Source organism: Mya arenaria, chromosome 4, assembly GCF_026914265.1.
Source record: "Mya arenaria isolate MELC-2E11 chromosome 4, ASM2691426v1".
In the NCBI taxonomy this organism is placed as follows: domain Eukaryota; kingdom Metazoa; phylum Mollusca; class Bivalvia; order Myida; family Myidae; genus Mya; species Mya arenaria.
In genome coordinates, this window is record NC_069125.1 from 43,365,988 (window position 1) to 43,384,593 (window position 18,606).

The 18,606-nt window shown below is 34.5% G+C and overlaps 1 long non-coding RNA gene across 1 annotated transcript; it reads left to right on the forward strand.

The window, feature by feature from the left end:
* Positions 1–16,485: 16,485 nt before the first annotated feature.
* On the forward strand, positions 16,486–18,348 carry LOC128232788 (uncharacterized). Its single transcript, XR_008260572.1, has 3 exons — positions 16,486–16,851; positions 17,179–17,582; positions 17,826–18,348. It is a non-coding gene; the product is annotated as an uncharacterized LOC128232788 (long non-coding RNA).
* Positions 18,349–18,606: the final 258 nt, after the last annotated feature.

Sequence of the window (18,606 nt, forward strand, 5' to 3'; positions counted from 1 at the left end):
GCCCTGGATTACCAAGCCAAAAATCACAAAAAGGCAGCTAGCCCTAGCTATCTAAGCCAAATATCACAAAAGGGCAGATAGCCTTGACCATCCAAGCCAAAAATCTCAAAATAGCATCTAGCCCTAACTATCTAAGCTAAATATCCAAGAAGGACTCTAGCCATTAAAGGGCCTATAACCCTGGCTATCAAAACAAAATATCCCAAAAGGGCAGCAAGCCCTGGCATTCAAGCCAAATATCACTAAAAGACAGCTAGCTGCGTCTGTGGAGAGGCGGTTGCTGCCACCGGTCTGGTGACTCCTCGGCCACGTCTGATACCCATGAAGTTGGTGGTTCCTTGCAGGTCTGTGGCACATCCACTAGCAAAGTATCCCTTTGAGCTGCATTTGAAACAGATGTCTGGTCCACACTGCACGAAACGTACTTCTGCCTGGAATCCCCGGCCCCCCCTCCTCCCCGAAAGCTTCGAAAAGACAAAGGCTGCCCAGCAGGGTCATTATTAACAAAGGAAGCAAAATGCGTTCTTGCCTTTTTCTTTTGAATTGAAATTGAAATCATCGTCCAAGATTAAGCAAAATTTTCATTCAATTATTAGGTAATAAAAATCAATAATCATTCACACAATGAATAAATGATTAAATACCAAAAGTTGTTGACATTTTATCATTTCTGTGCATTGGAGAACTTGTAAAGATAAATGACGCTTGCGTGACTACTTTACCTGATATACGAACTTGGAGTTTTACCTGATATACGAACTTGGAGTTTTGCACGTAAAAAGCTGTCTCCTGATCGTGAGTATTTTTGTAAAATATTAACAATCCCTGAACGCATGGCCATGATACAGCTGGAAAAAAACGACCCTCAAATCTTACATTCAACCAGGGCTTATTCAAGTGGCATTCCATCTTAAATCGGCGAACTATGTAATTTGAAATCTCAAACGCATGGCCAAGTAACAACCCGGGCAAGAAAAATACAAAGAAATTCGACGCAAGTGTGCCCTTAGCAGTACAAGGGTTATTGTTATATCGTCTGCAAACAACAAATAATCAATAATGTATTACATCTTTGTTAAGCCGACTAAAATAGCCCGTCGTTCTGTTGAATAAAAGAAATAAAAGGATTATACAAACGTTTAGTATGTTTCCTAGCACAATAGCATTTCATTTTCCATTGCTTCTTTATGTACATGGACAGTGCCTGAGTGTCCATGTTTGTTTTGCACAACTATGTTTTTGTAACACAGTTGTGCTCAAACGAAAAGTTGTAAAATTTAAATAATATAATACGCTAGTACTTTATATGCACTATAAATACAATTTATGACCGTCAAACGAAGATAATACAGACACAAAAAGCACAATGAAGCGAACTCGCTATTAATACTAAGCTTATGATTAGCAACCTTTAATAAACCTGTCAGATAATCATAAACTATTTCCTCTTTAATACACTGACTTAATGCTTAAAATGACAATGCGTATGGTATAAAATAATAATACAGTTTGGCCATCAAAGAAAAATGTACCAAAAGCCAGGTGCCGTATTCAGGAGTTTCCTAAGTGCAAAATGAAAATGTAAGAGAAAAAAATGTTTTCCTGTGCTTAAATGTTTGACACATTCAAATCACCAATGATTGATTCTATTATCCGAAAATGTTTTCTTTTAAAATGTTCTATAATAACTATGAAACCTGTTTTACAGTATAATACTTACGTTTGATCACATTTCTTATATTATTTCCTATATATCGATTAAACTTACGCGGGAGTGGACGTGGATTTTAAGTCAGGGGTGAAAAAATAGTAAAATTTGATATTTTGAGTGAATAAACGGATACTATTTACAAAAAGTGTATAGAATACGAAATATGTTATGGGATATCGTGTATCATGACTAAAAGTAAAAACAATAAAAGAAAGGATCGGAATAGCAGTGGAAATAACAGTGATTTAAACAGGAGTAAAATCTGTAAACAAAGAGGCCCGTCAGAGGATTTTGACCATAATGTGAGTGACATAATAAGCCAGGCAAATGCTGTTTTATATGCAGAAAATGGTGCTTTGGATAAGAACTGTGATAATAGTGTATTTGTAAGTGACGATACACAAGAGGAGGCTGTTACTGGCGGGGACAAAATGGCAGAGGGCGGCCGCGAGCCAACCAACAGGGACCTCATGGATTGCATGAAGTCCATGAGTGCGAAGTTGGCAGAGGTGGAAAAGAAACTGGGAACTATGGAAGTGTTAGAAAAGAAAGTGTCGGACTTTGATAAAGAATTGAAGAAAATATGGTTGGCCCTCGACGATCGAGCGAAGAAAACAGAGGACCGAGTGTCAAGACTGGAGGATCGCGTGGATTCAGCAGACATGGGGACGGGCCTTGTCTCCAGCAGGGTGGCGGTCCTGGAGAAGCAGAGGGACGAGTTGCGCGACGATGTCACATACATGAAGTCACAGTCTATGCGCAATAACCTCGTATTTACTAACATCCCCGAGGACAACAGTAGCGGAAACGAGACAGCAGATGTCACCGAGAGGAAACTGCGACGACACCTGCAGGACGCCTTGAAGATTGCCAAGGAGACGGCGGACAGCATCCGGTTCGAGCGTGTACACAGGACACCGGGCCAGCAAATCAGGGGCAAAGTTCGAAACATTGTGGCCAAATTCACGTTCTTCCAAGAACGCGAAAGTGTGCGTAGGGAGTGGAAGCATTTAAAAGGGACGAATTTCCACATGTTCGAGCAATTCCCGAAGGAAGTGACGGACAAGAGGAGGGGGCTGGTGAAGAGGATGAAAGAGGCCAGGGACGGCGGAAAGAAGGCGTGGATAGTTTACGACACCCTCTATGTGGACGGTCGGCCAGTCAGGGACTAGGGGCACGCCGAGGGTGAGCTCAATATCCTCTCCTGGAATGTGCACGGCCTTACTCAGGAGAAACAGCAATCACTTGATTTTGTAAATATTGTTTCTAATTCTGATATATGTTTCTTATACGAATCATGGACTAATTCTCTTAGCAATGTTTCTTTAAATGGTTATATTTCACTGAATTTTTATCGCAAGTTCCAACATCGAAATGCTCGTAGGTGTAGTGGAGGTATTGTATTGTATTATAAGGATCACTTAAAAGATGGAATTGAAATTATTAGAAATCATCACGATACAATTATTTGGTTAAAGCTAGATCATTCATTTTTTAAGACCAAAGAAGATATTTATTTATGTGGTGTCTACCTATGGGGTGAAGAATCGCCAGCTTATAATGCTTTTAACAATGTTGATTTATTTGACACGCTTGAAAACGATATATCTGAGTACAGTGATTTAGGCTGTGTAGCTATTACTGGCGATTTAAATAGTAGAACTGGTAAAAAACATGATTTTATTATACATGATAATGTTAATATTTCATTTAACGATTTAGATTATGAACCAGACAGTACCCCTGTGCGGGCCTCTGTCGACATTGTAAATAATAGTCACGGAATCAAGTTACTAGATTTATGTAAATCGTCATCAATACGCATTGTTAATGGTAGAGTAGGCAACTCAAATAATTATACATACTTTTCAAATAATGGTTGTTCCGTTATAGATTATCTATTGATGCATGAACGAAACTTTTCAATAATTGGCGATTTCACTATTTGTCCATTCAATCAATGGAGTGACCACTCACCTTTGCATTTTAAACTGTTATGTAATTATATTACTCAAGAAGATCAAGAAAGATCAGAGATAAAGTACAAATGGAACAACGAATATAGAGAACAGTTTCGCTCAGGAATTATTGGCTGTTTGCCACAATTCAATACTATTATTAATAATATTGATAGCTCTAGACAATCTGTAAACGATGCTGTTAATGATTTTTCGAATCTTATACGAACTGTTGCGGATCCTTTATTCTCAAAACGTTATCATTATAGTAATAAACCATTATTTTTTTTCGAATGCTTGTGTAAAAAAGAATGACTGGTTTGACGCTGAATGTATGGAAGCGCATACTGTTTACTTACAGTCATTACGTGTATTTAATACCGATAAATCACTTGAAAATAGATTGTTATTAGTAGAATGTAAGCATGTGTATAAAAGTATTGTTAAAAAGAAGAAAAATTCTGCATTCAGATTAAAAATGCAAGAAATAGAACAACTTAAGAAACATAAACCGAGAGACTTTTGGAAATATTTTAAATCTAATTCCAAGCAAACGAATAATAGCTTATCAAATGAAACGTTTAAAGAATATCTTTCAGCTTTAGGTAGTAGTGTTTTTGAATGTTTCAATGAGGAGTCAGAAAACTTTGGTAGCACAAATGATTTTAATTTAATCAATGATTCATTTCCTGAATTGGACCAGCATATAACTGTCAGTGAAATTCATATTGCTGTTAAAGCACTGAAGCGTAATAAATCGCTAGGTACTGATTTATTGATGAATGAATATTTTATAGAGTCTTTTGATATTTTGTCATCGCATCTGTGTGATATTTTTAACGGTATTTTAAATACTGGATATTTCCCCGATAAGTGGATGGAAGGAGTTATTATACCGTTGCACAAAAAAGGAAATGTAGACGATGTTAATAATTATAGGGGAATTACTCTCCTTAGTTGCATGTCTAAGCTCTTTACTACTGTGCTAAATAGACGAATCGAGATATTCTGTAATGAACATAACATTATTTCGGACGCTCAGTTCGGATTTCGGAAAGGGCGATCCACCATCGATGCTATATTTATTTTAATGTCATTGGTACAAAAATATTTAAATGACAATAAGCGGCTTTATGTTGTATACGTCGATATGATGAAATGTTTTGATTCTATTTATAGAAATGCGTTGTGGCTGAAATTATATAAATGCGGTATACAAGGCAAATTACTTCGAATAATTAGAGATATGTACCAAAAAGTCAAATCTTGTGTTAAATCTTGTTCTACATATTCCGATTACTTTGACTATGCAGTAGGCCTCCGTCAAGGGGAAGTTATGTCCCCATTGTTATTTTCTCTTTTTGTTGAAGACCTAGAGTTATATTTACAAAATAATCTAGACTCAGGCTTACGTATTGACGATATTGTACTTATTCTATTATTATTTGCTGACGACATGGCTATTGTAGGTGAAACACCAGTTGAAATTCAACAACATTTGGATAGACTTTCAGAATATTGTAATAATTGGGGTTTATCAGTAAATACACTTAAAACCAAAATTATGGTCTTTCGTAAAAGGGGAGGGCTATTGCCAACAGAAAATTGGACCTACAATGGCCAGCCTATTGACGTCGTGAATGATTTTAATTATTTAGGAACTGTTTTTAATTACACTGGAAATTATGCTTTAAACCAGGAACATTTAACTGGCAAAGCTTTAAAAGCATTAAATGTGTTATTGTGTAAATGTAAGGAGTATGACCTGAAACCAAAGATTTTTTGTCAACTATTTGATGCTTTTGTTGCCCCCGTTTTGAATTATTCTTCCGAAATTTGGGGATTTACTAAGTCTAAGGAAATTGAAAGAATCCATTTAAAGTTTTGTAAACGTTTGTTAAACGTTAGAAAAAATACATGTACAGCAAGTGTGTACGGGGAGCTTGGTAGATACCCTCTATATGTACATAGATATGTTAGAATTATACAATATTGGTTAAAGGATACAAGTAGCGATAACATTATAATAAGTAGTGTATATGAGTATGCATTATCTGACTGTAATAATAGAAAAAATAACTGGGTATCAAATGTTAAAAAGCTTTTGAGCCAGTATGGTTTTGCATACGTATTCAATAATCCTAAAATGATAAATGAAAAGTACTTTCTAACTGAATTTAAAACAAGAATAATTGATTGTTTTAAGCAAGAATGGTATAGATCCCTTGATAGCCCAGTTTTATTTTTGTATAAGGAATTTAAGACTACTTTTGTGTATGAAGATTATTTGGATTTATTACCTAAAAGCTTACGACTATTTTTCTGCAGACTTAGACTTTCTGCACACCCGTTAAGGATTCAAACGGGTAGATATAATCGTAATCGAATACAACGTGAAGAAAGACATTGTTTATGCTGTAACTCAAGAGATATAGAAGACGAATTTCATTTTATTTGTACGTGTACACGTTTTGAAACTATAAGAAAGAAATACATAAAACGGTATTATTATTTACGTCCGTCTGTTTTTAAGTTCATCGAACTGTTAAACACAAGAAATAAACAAGAACTTATAAAACTGTCCTTATTTGTCAAACAAGCTCTGAGTATTAGAAGATCAATTTTAAATATTGACTTATAATTATAATAGTTTTGTTCATCCTCACCTGATTTGCATATATATTTTTTTTTTTTTTGAATGTATTTATGATTCTATTCCATAGTATGTATAACCTATGTCATACCATGTGTTTGTTTATTTATTATTCATATGTGGTTAAGAAGATGATGTACTTTGTACAAGTCTTAATAAAATATCTGTTCTGTTCTGTTCTGTTCTATAATCAAGACATTGTAGATCATTTTGACACTCGCACGCAAAAACAAATGTATTTTTAGCCTTGTCTACCCATTTTTTTACTGCAAAACACCCTTAAGATTTTTATCATTCAATGAGCTATACAGAAGTAGCAAAGACACACAACTATTTGAAAGACTCTTGTTTAAACGACTATGTATGTACAGGAACATTAACGGTGCAATAGTCACTAACATACTTGTTTGTATGTTTGTCATTTTGGTCACTGTAGGCACTGCATATTAATTTCTTTGAAATTAATAATTATTTGTAGCCATACTGTTTTGAAACAAAATATAGCCGTTTAAGCAGTGGTCAGTGAGACTGGCATTACCTAAACTATCAAACAAAACCCAGCATGTTAACATCTAACGTTAACTATAGATAGATACGATACAAATGACGATTTGCATAAAAACAGAACTATTTTAATATCTCCTGTAAATGCGTTTTGTGACAGGGGGCATTGAATAAACAGAAACGTTCATTTTGTTGATTAAATTTTTAGTGGCTCTTGATGTAATTTATTGTCATCTTAAAGAAAAATTACGACATGAATTACTTTTGAACAGCATTATATAATGATTTTGCATCGTATAATTGCCTTTTGAACGACAAACGCAGAGCCACCTGGCATTCGGTACTTTCTTTATTACACATCGTTAAATGCATTTTAAGAGAAATAGTTAAATGTTTATTTGGCAGATTTATTAACTTAAGTAAATAAAATATTGGCTTGTGGTTTCGATGAATTTGCTGACTGGTGTAATTTATGTTAAGCTTGGCGTATTTTTGCATTTTTGTTTTGCTCAAATCTGGATTATTTGAACCGCAAAATGCTGTCTGAAAACTCAACATGTCCGAAATAAATGACAGTAATTTATCACGACATTACCTTTACCATATGGTCTTTATCAACCTGGTTACAGTTCATTTATGATAGTATATACCATCTGTAACTATGTGTTAGTCACAGAATTCAAACAATTTGACAAATACGTTCTATGCAAGAAAGTGCGCTTTTTATTTCCTGTTCGTTTATGTTGATATTCTTAAGATATCGACTTCCGCTTCCGCCGAGAATGATCAAATTTGCAGGTTCATTTGAATATTTACTGCTTGAAAACAAAGCGTGTATGCTTTTTTTCACATACAGGCATAAATAATTTCTATCAAAAAATTGAAAGCATATATTTGACATTTATTTTGTAAACTTTTAAAAAAAAGTACATGTACTTGCATTTCGGAAATAATGGTGCTGTAAATCTGACGAAAAACCGATAAATTTTTTGTGGCCTTATTGTCATCCATGGTAACGGTCAGTGGGTTACATAAAAGCAGCTTGTACAAGTATATTTGTCATTGGCGGATCCGTGGTCTAGTGGTAACACAATTAACTGTCAATCCAGGGGTCGCAGGCTTGTCCGAGTGCGAGTATAAATACGCTTACACCCAGTATTCTTCGTTCGAGGTTGTATATCCGGCTATTATACAGAAAAAATGGTTCGTTGTATTATGACAAGCAGTGAGGAAGGAAGCGGTGCACGTGGAAAGGGTAAGTCCCTGGAGTACCCAGCGATTAAAACTTTCTCATTGATCATAACTTATCTTGACTGTCAGTTAAAGGATGAGTGTATTTTTAAAAAGAAGAAAACAGTTACACTTAAAAGTGAATCAAACAAAATTCAAATCGAATTTATTTCGGACATTCAGGAGGACTTGAAAAGTGTTTTGAATGCATTTTACCCGAGGTAGCTCAGAACATTGTTTTGGGTTAAGTTTCTAGAGTGCATCATAGAAAAATATTCATTTGAGTGGCAAATTATTCCCCGGGGCGTGTCGACCGTAAATGAATATGAATAGCCGAAACGTAGGTCCGAGGGCGAGGACGAACAGAGGCTTCGACAAGCGGAAATAAGGGCTTTTAAAGAAATTAATACTTCCAATCTTCCTGCAAATAATTATCATTCTTATAAGCGTTCTCTCACCTTTTCCGAGCACGTTTATCGGAAGTGAGCGGCATCAACGATTTCAAGAGCTATGGGGTTATCATGACCAGCAGTCTTCTCGCGCTCAAAGTACGAGAAATGACCAAACGATTGCTTCTCAAGCGGAAAGCGAGGACACTTCCTCGCAAAGTTCACTACTACTACGGTACCTCGACACCGACAACAGTAGTCAAGCCGGAATATACATAATGGGTATTCTCTAGACTGTATGTTTGATAAATATTTCTTGGCGTATGAAGTTCATAATTTTGAACCAGATCGTTCAAGTCACAGTTAAATATTAAGGGTAGATTTAAATCTAACATGGATGTTTAGATGCAAATAGGTGCGAGTGAAGAAATTGTGGATGTTATTAATAATTACCATTTTTGAAGTTCTGCAGCAATCTGTTTCAAGAATTTATTTCTGATTTGGAAAATTTAAATTTGTTGATACGGCTGTAAATGAGTTGTCACAAATACATTTATTGTTTTACCATTTTGGTCCCATTATCGTGTTTATAAACAAGCAAGGCATAAAACGCCCTACTAGACCTTATAAGAAAATATATTTTTTGAAAGAAAATTTTACTTTGATAATAATTCATAGATTGAAAAACGGGTTAAGGATACTCTTATAGATTTGAATATTGTTTTAAATATGATTTTAGTCAAGATTACCATCACATCAAGCTTTTCTGACATCATAACACATTTTCGGGATTTTCTTTAAAGGGAAAATACTATTGTTTTACAGGTTTTGGCGTTCGGATGTAGTACAGCCCCCTTTAAACTACGTAAAGTTCTCGTTTGAATATTGTGGCAGATTCGTTATTTGATAGTTTAATAAATGCTGGGTTTATCATAAACAATGAAATGTCAGTTTATAACCAAATACAAAGTATTGAATGAATGAGTATTCTTTTCTATAGTACAACATTTTGAATATGTATTACCGATAGAAGATTTGAACAAGTTCTTTTGAACAGCTTCAGCGATACATTGAGCAAAATGTGTGGGTACAACTATTTTTATGAAACCCGTTTTAGGAAACTTCGATAGGTTAATGACTAATTTCTTGTCAACAAAAATAGCTTTAATACATTGTATGATATACGGGCGACAGCTACTGCACCTATTACCCACCTAATAGAACTACACTTGGAGCGTAAAGCGATAATTATTGATAATTTCATTCACGAGGTTTTGTTGTTGAAATGATTTAAAACTTTTTCTAAACCTCTCTATTGCTCTCCAACCTGCTGGCGGTATTGACAGCATCACCTAAGAGGCAAGCAGCGAGGTATCGACAGACCAACAACCCATAGCATGTAATTAAATAGGTAACCGGGTCCGTTCAAACGTTTTCATAGTATGCGTATCATATTGTTAGATACAATTTCTTAACTCCGTAGTGATGTTCTCGTAGCTTCACGGTATTCTTTTTTTAAATTAAGTGATATTGTTTGGGTTTTTTTGTAATAATAATAGCCTTATAAAGATAACAGATTTAAATTGATAAGACGCTAAAACAACAGAAAACTATCCTCAGTACAAGCAGGATGATTGATTGTCATCTGCAACCTTTGTATCATTTAATGCAAACACACTACACTAACGGGCACACAACAGTCTTCGCAGTGATGGAGCGAAGAACAATCTTCGTTTGCGATATCTGATACAATTATTTTAACATGGAATACGATGTTAAGCATATGCCACATATTACAAGGGTTCTCATAGAACATTAATTATGTTTCAGAAAAAAGCGAGTAAAACAATGGAACCTATTTGCCCACATTAACTGGATGAGAGCCGTCACATGGTTAACAATTAAAACTGATGAAAGAATATTTAGAAACTAGTTTTATAATTCGTTTGTCATTCATTTCCATAGAGTTTGTTAACTTCACAAACTAATTCATGGCGTCCGTTGATGCTTTGCATCAATTATCTTTCTTGTATATAGATGAAACTAAATCACTGGAATGACACCGGAATACATTTCAAAGCCTTTTTTATCACAAATGGTGATATTCCATGTTTGTAACCAGTTTAATGCTTTAAAACAACATTATAAATGAGAATAAATTCTGATGATAAAAAATATAAATTTTTAATAACCAATGAAATATACGTATTCGACAACATAGGAACAATCGCGGCATGAAAGTGTATGATAATATTACGTCGGTGTAATGAACATAATTAATATAATATAAGTCGGTTAACCCTGTATTACCTCTTATCTCACTATCAAACTCTGAGGTAAGCATACGTAAAATACAGATTTGTCTTTTTTGCAAACAAAGAATTTTGAATTTTTGAGGCATGCAGAAAGTCCAAGAACTACCGTTTTTAGCTTTATCACGTTTCCATGGAGTTCTATATTGTTCGTAGTTTATTTGCAGTGTAAAATTTATAAAGAGATTATCAAAGGGTAAACGTTCAGTTTAACCTTAATTGGCAATACATGTCATTAAATCACAATCAACTTCGGGATAAAGAGTTACTTCAAGGACCTATAAATTCGGAAACCAATGTAAATAATTACTTGGCACTATCAAGTGCTTTACATTCTAATTACTAAATTCGTAATCGTCTGCAAATTCAAATATATATAAGTTAAAACATTTAAACACTTTTTTGTTTTAATGATTAAATTATCATTTGGTAAATATTAGACAAGGCGGGAAACCCACCAAAATATTAGTAACCGCAACAAGTTTTACATTGCACATGTTAACACATAGAAACGATTTTTCACAGTATAGATTGGAGTAATTTATGATGACCAACTCGAAGACAATTATACATCCGGCGCGTAGCTAGGGCGAATTTGAGATTACGCAGATCGATCATGTACAGCATAATAACCCCTTTACCCTCTACCCCAACCCCCTTCGTTTTTTTTTCGATTTCGGGAGTTCTGGTATGACAAAAACTGACCTGTCAAAATGTCATTACACAACTGCGTATTTGCGTCCAGTCAGTTACGCGCCTACACGCAAACGCCTACGCACATACACATAAGCCCAAACGACACTGAACTAGAGACGTATTAGTTTAAACACCACATCCGCAAGTACACACACCACACACATACCACACACGCATCAAAATATATTTACCAATAAATGATGGGAATACCGCCTTGGAGCGGCCAGTGAAACATGGGTTCACTAGAACACGAGTCCTCTGGGGACATGAACTTTAAGTTTGAAAAGCCATAGCCTCATACTTACATTAATCAATAATTACAAGACTAAACATAAACGCCTCATCAGAGCCTTCAATACTGACCAATCACTACAGAATACATTTGCCATAAGTCGAGCTTTGCCTCTCAGGGTTAATCATGTGTCCATGTACCTGTACTCTGTGTTTTTTGTATTGTGGATATTAAATGAATCTATGAGACTTTCATGCATGCTTTTTGTTTCTTTTTTTCCCTTAGTTTTTCTCCAAATTTTAGTTGATCTATTTAATTTGACCGTTAGTACGTCGAAATAACTCAATCAACAAGGTTTAAAAAATGTCAGCACAATCTGTGAAAGAGTCCCTTTTAAATTAAGTAGTTTCGGGCAGATGTTGTCTAAAAAATAATCAGTAAGGAATACCTATACAAGAGTATCTTGGTATCTTGACAAGTTCATCAGGTCAAATCACACTTAGTAAGATTACAACAGACGCTTTATGTGTCTATTTAATAACGATGAAAATGGTCAAAATAATAAAAGTCATCAAACTGGTTATTTCAAATTATACAACTAATCGACTAAGTCAATTCCAATTGAACACCAGCTAACATTAGAACTTACATTAGTCATGCACCTGTTTCACTTGCTCAAAATTTATAAATTTATAAAATCTACACCAAATAAACTGGCCAAAATTCTCAAATAGTTCTTATTCAAAATAATTTTAGATGAAAAGTATATATACTTATAGCATATATTAATTTATTATTTATTATTAAATATTTTAACCATTTTGTTTTGTGTAACCTTCTTTAATGGGGTTAAATGTGCATAAAAACAGTTGAGTTCCACTGAAATTTTTGAGTAATTACTCAAGTACATTTGTTGCTCTAAAACATTTTTTCTTCTTTTTACCAAAACGTCATATCAAATAATCTATGAGAGAATATGATTCTAACGGGGTAAAACATAAATGTTTTGACCCGTACCAGGCTGTGAACTGGTATAAGGAGTTGACTAAGTGAGTAATTTAAAAAAGAGTTATTTCTAGACACTGGGGCTCGGTCAAGCATTTCTTTAAGTTTACACGTGCTATGCAAATATACATGGAATGCTGCAAATATGATAAGAATATAGGGGTCGTGATCGGCTTATAACTTTGTCACTTACAGAGGAATTGCGCTTGTGCTCAATACATAAAGGCGATGGAATGATGCATATATTCACCTAGAGTATGGTTGGTCGTGTCCGGGTTGTAAATTTATCATCTACGTAGGGATTCTAAAACTTCTTGGCGCATGTGTTCCGTACATAAAGACGATATGTGTCGCGCGCAAGACCCGTGACCCTTCTTGAAACTTCAAGGTCACTTCAAGATTTTAATCATTATGAGATGCTACATTAATGCACACAAATGTAGTATCCGTGTCCGGACTTAAACTCTGTCATGCTGGAAGGGATTAAAAAATAAATTGGCACTGTGGTCTGGGTGTCGGAAGCGTCAACGAATCACTGCATGATTTTCTAGTCTGAACCAATAAATGGACTGAATGATTTATTTAGTTTTCGGTCACTTTTGGCGGAATATTCCAGCATAGAATGATCTTCTTTTCGAACTAAATTGTAAAGTGAAATAAATAGTAATTCTAGGTAAGTCAGGATGTTGTCAGAGGGTTGTTCAAACTGGCAATGGATGTAATGGCAATTGGAGCCGACTTTTGCTATGGAATTCAATGATTGCTCTTGGAGTCATTGGTCGTTATGCTAGTTGTAACGGAAGAAAGTGGTTGCTAAGGAAGGCATTGGTTCCTAAGGAAGTCATTGGTTGCTAAGTTAGTTGGTGGCTACAGCTTAAAATTCGCAGCAAGTTCGATATTCACATTGTTTAATTAGCCCCACCGCCGTGAAACTACCCAACACATCCCTACATCAGTGCTTGATATGTGTTTTTTTTTATATTTTTAAATATCGAACTTACAGCTCGTTTTTTTTGCAGCTGGCTAGATGTTTGTTTTTGTATTCATCCTCAAATTCGTGCTAACTTTATGCATCTTAGGAAATCATATCATCTGACTGCAACGTTTTATTAAGACCTTAAGTAATCGTTATGCCTATATATGTCTATATGGTCTTTTTTAAATCATTCAATAGACTAAGTATTTTACTAGGTAAGTATATTTCCGTTGGCGCCGTTCACGTTATTTTAGTGTTACCTTTTGTGCATGATCGTTTATTGAACGCAACGTCATTGGGTGGTGATGCTTTGACTAAATGCAAACTACTTATTCAATTCACGCAGAATAGTTAAGACAGCCCTAATCTTGCTCTTGCAGCTTAATTAAAGAAAAAGAGGATTGAAATATGAAACTACGTTGATGCCAATTGCTTTAAAGTAGCTTTCAATATAATTTGGGAGCATCTAAAAGAACTATAAGAAAAAAATTATGGTTTAAAAGTATTATTTCTACGTTTTAATAGCCAATTGAAGGATAGCGCTTTGACAGCTGGCTTTCGTTACGGTATTTTCATTTTTATAGCATGCTCATTTTGTATCATTAATAGAGTTTATTTACAACAAATTAAAGTGTTTATCAGGCATATTTATTAACTTAGATAAACCAAATATTGGATTATTCTGACTGTAAGATTGCCACCTGGTGCAGTTAATGTTTTGTCCAACGATCATAAATTAAGGACTTTGTGCACAAAAAGTGGCTTTGCGTTTAAACTTGCCTCTGTATTTTCTCTTGATTTTCAGCTTTAGCCAACATAACATCAACGGAACTATTTGGAGTTACTACCGAAACTACTATTAAAACTATTCGGACTGTGGCCTCGCTGCGCTGCTCCATTTTCCGAAGAATGCCAAAGTTGAACAAGAGCCAAAGTTGGACTAGAGCATACACATTAAAGTTGAAATTATTTTTGGAACAAAGGTGTTACATTACTTTCAAATTATGATTCGAGTTATATATCATCATTTTAAAATGGCATTTTCCAATAGTTCGTAGCTGAACTTCATTGTGAACAACTGTGAGATATGTGAAGCATTATTATATTATAATTTGAAAATACATATCATTCAATTACACAATACTTTGTATTGAATAATTGCTGTATAGACAAAAACATTCGAAAACCAATGCAAATAATTACTAAGCATTATGAAAATTTACTTCTAAATTTATACTGCAGAATGTTTGTTTTTTCCTTACTTTTAATTGCACATTAGGTAACACTTTGACGAAGCATAAAACCCACAAAACAACCGTGTTTACCATTTACGAATCGGGAACTCTGCAAAATAGAAATCAAAAATAAAACTATTGAATATTCAAAACAAATTTCAAGAAATCAACATAACCACCTACGTAAACTAGAAGTAGAGTTAAAAGATCAAAACCCCGACATTGATGTTTCCTCACGTATCACCTTTCTTGAGAGAGAAATAAATATTATATATATATATATTATATATATAAATATCGCCACAGGCGCCCAAATCCGTTCAAAAGTCGATTTCATTGAAAAAGGGGAAACTAATTCGAAATATTTCCTAAACCTTGAAAAATCGCGCCAAAGCAAGAAAGTAATCAATGCATTAATGATAGACGTAGCCAGACTACATCAAACTGAAGACATACTCAAAGCAGAAGTTAATTTTTATAAAGATCTGTATACATCAGGGCTTAAAGACGAAAAGCATTATGAACAGTATGTAAATGAAGTCGACTTAGAATTTACTTTAGACTCAAAATTAGCTGAAAATTGTGAGGGAGAAATTTCTTATGAAGAAGCTACAAAAGCACTCAATGATATGAAACCAAACAAAAGTCCTGGACTTGATGGCCTTACAATAGAGTTTTATCAGTCATTTTGGCAAATCATTGGAACGCTTGTTGTCTCGGCGTTAAATCACTGCTATACAAAAGGTGAATTATTACAAAGCGTTGTTTCTTTAATATATAAAAAAGGAGATCCTGAAAATCTGGAAAATTGGCGACCTATATCTTTGTTAAATATTGATTATAAGATTGCAGCAAAAATCTTAGCAAAACGTCTTCAATCTGTTTTACCTAGTATAATTAGTCAAGATCAACAAGGATACTTAAAAAATAGAAATATATGTTTCAACATCAGGCAAATAGACGATATAATTGATTACACGTATTTATACGATATTGACGGCGCAATTCTATTTTTAGATTTTAAAAAAGCATTTGACACAGTTGAGTGGCATTTCCTGTTCGATATTTTGAATAAATTTGGATTTAAACCGTCATTTCTTAAATGGGTGAAAACACTTTATAGTAAAATTACGTCAAAAATTTTAAATAATGGATGGATCTCAGATTCTTTTCAATTACAACGTGGTATACGGCAAGGTTGTCCTCTCTCTGCATTACTCTTTATTATAGTAGTTGAAGTATTGTCAACTAAATTGAGAAAAAATAAAAACTACGAAGGTTTAAAAATACAAGGAAAACATCTAAAGGTTACTCAACTTGCGGACGACACAACTGTTTTTTTAAAGAACCATAATGAAATACCAATAGTTGTTGATATCTTTGATGAATTTGGAAAATATTCAGGACTAAAATTAAATAAGGCCAAAACACAAGGTCTTTGGATTGGCAAATGCAAACGAAACGAAGAAAATAGTAGTTATAATATAAAGTTCACATCGTGTAATGTTAAATCACTTGGTGTATATTTTGGAAATGATAAAAATGAATGTACGAACTTAAGCTGGAATGAAAAAATAGAAAAATGTAAACAATTGACCTTACGACAGCGGCTTCTAAGCCACGCCCCCTGATATCAAGGGAGCGAACTCTGTCTATGTCCGTCAAACAAACGAGGAAGTAATGGCGTCTCGTGTCGTTTCGCTTTCCGATATTCCTGACAAATTATCATAAATGTGAAATTACAATGCGAAAAAAATAGAAGTCAAAGGAATTTGTAACTGGCTGCTACATCGGAAGGCTCGATATATCTTTAGAAAATGACGATATCTAACATTTACGGGGTGAAATCTATCCAAGTCAGAGAAAATCGGATAGCCGCCATGTTGTCAATATTGACATCGAAACAAAGGAAAAGCGTGTGTGTGACGCATACTGTAAATGCAAACAAGGGTAAGTTTAACTTTTAATAACACCGGTCCTTCTTACAGTATTGTTGAAACACAGATTAAATTATCGCACAATATGAGTAAATCATAAATGGCCCGAATGGGGAACCCGGAAGTGACATTAAATAACAGTTACATGCCAGCTATACAGTATAACCTTGTATTCTATAGTATGAGCAGAAATGGTTTATTGGGGTTATGCATAAAAAGTTTCAGTTCTAAGCGTTATGAATAATAATGTAATAGTTGACAAGTGACAATCGTGGGTGATACCAATCTGTAACTTTTGCATTGCTCAAACATTCACATGCTTTGATTTTTGTTCTTACAGAAATTGTGGAACATGTTCACACACTCTGGCTGTAAAAGTAGACCTGGGAGGAAAAGTGCCCCCGGTGTGGGGCTCGAACTCACAACCACCAGAACCGCGCGGCACTCTAACCAACTAAGCTGACCGGGCAGCTGGTTCTAACCCACACACACTACCCTCCCCCCATTTACCGGTTAAGGCTGGTGGAGGGTCTCCTGTTATTGAACGTTGACACCATTAAAGTATTCTGATTGATGGAGATAAGGAAGTCCCCTTATTATTGTCTTCAACAAGCCTACCGCCACAGGGGACCTAGCATAAGACCGGAAACCGCCCCCCCACACACACACACACATGATATTTGCCAGTCCAGGCAATGTCAACCACAAGAGAAAACCAGTGATGACAAGTTTTACAAATAATCGGTAGGACCTATTTTAAAGCTTTTTATAACATTTGGTTTTACTTTGCTGTACAAAAGTAATGGACTATTTGTTCAGAGAAAAACAACAACCACAAAACATTAGCTATTATCTTGTCAATATTTCATTATGATATACATGTAGAAAGCAAACATCAAAGGCAGTAGCATTTACAGCTAGTATTAAAATATTTAACAATACATGTAACTGATTTATTTTAATATTGGCATCTTTTATTTATTTCAGGAAAGTGTGGTCTTTTGAAGAGAGTTCTTGAAGTTGTTCAGCATGTTGTTGCATATTTAATATCAGATTTATTAAATACATTGTTGTTTTACAAACATTACTTAAATTTTGATATTTCTGTGGTGTTTATGTATGATATTGTAGGTGAATATCTCTTTATTGCAATGGCAAATATATTTTAAAATATATAGCATTAGCAGAAGTTATTTTTCACTGTTAAAGCTGCACTTTCACAGATTGATCACTTTGACAACTTACACAGGATTTGATTGCATTTATCATATTTTGGCTCGGAGAAGTTTGCTGTGTGATTTATATATTAGGTCTTAATTTAAAGAATGCCAAAATAAGCCGATTCTGAGACAAAAAGTGTCAAACTAGAATTCTGTGAGAGTGCAACTTTAAGAATACTGTTAATCGAGTGTGCATGTGATCCGGACTCTGAACATTGGATGAACTATCATTAAATATTGTAGATTAACGTAAATGGCCCAAAATATAAGAATAACAATGAAAATATGTACATGTTTGACTTGTTCTTTATTCATAATAAGTCTAAGTCTTTACAGCACATGTTTGGCAGAATCAAGTTCTAATGAACATAATAATTGATTTAAATGTACAGGGAAATAAATTGTTTTACTGGTATACAGAAAATAATACCTTAACGATTCTGACCGATCTGTTCTCGTTTTGTTTTGGTGGCTCAAATATTTATCTGAGTTTTGGAGGAGGCATAGCTGGTGTGAGCTGGTCAAATACAGTAGCTGCTTGAGGGTCA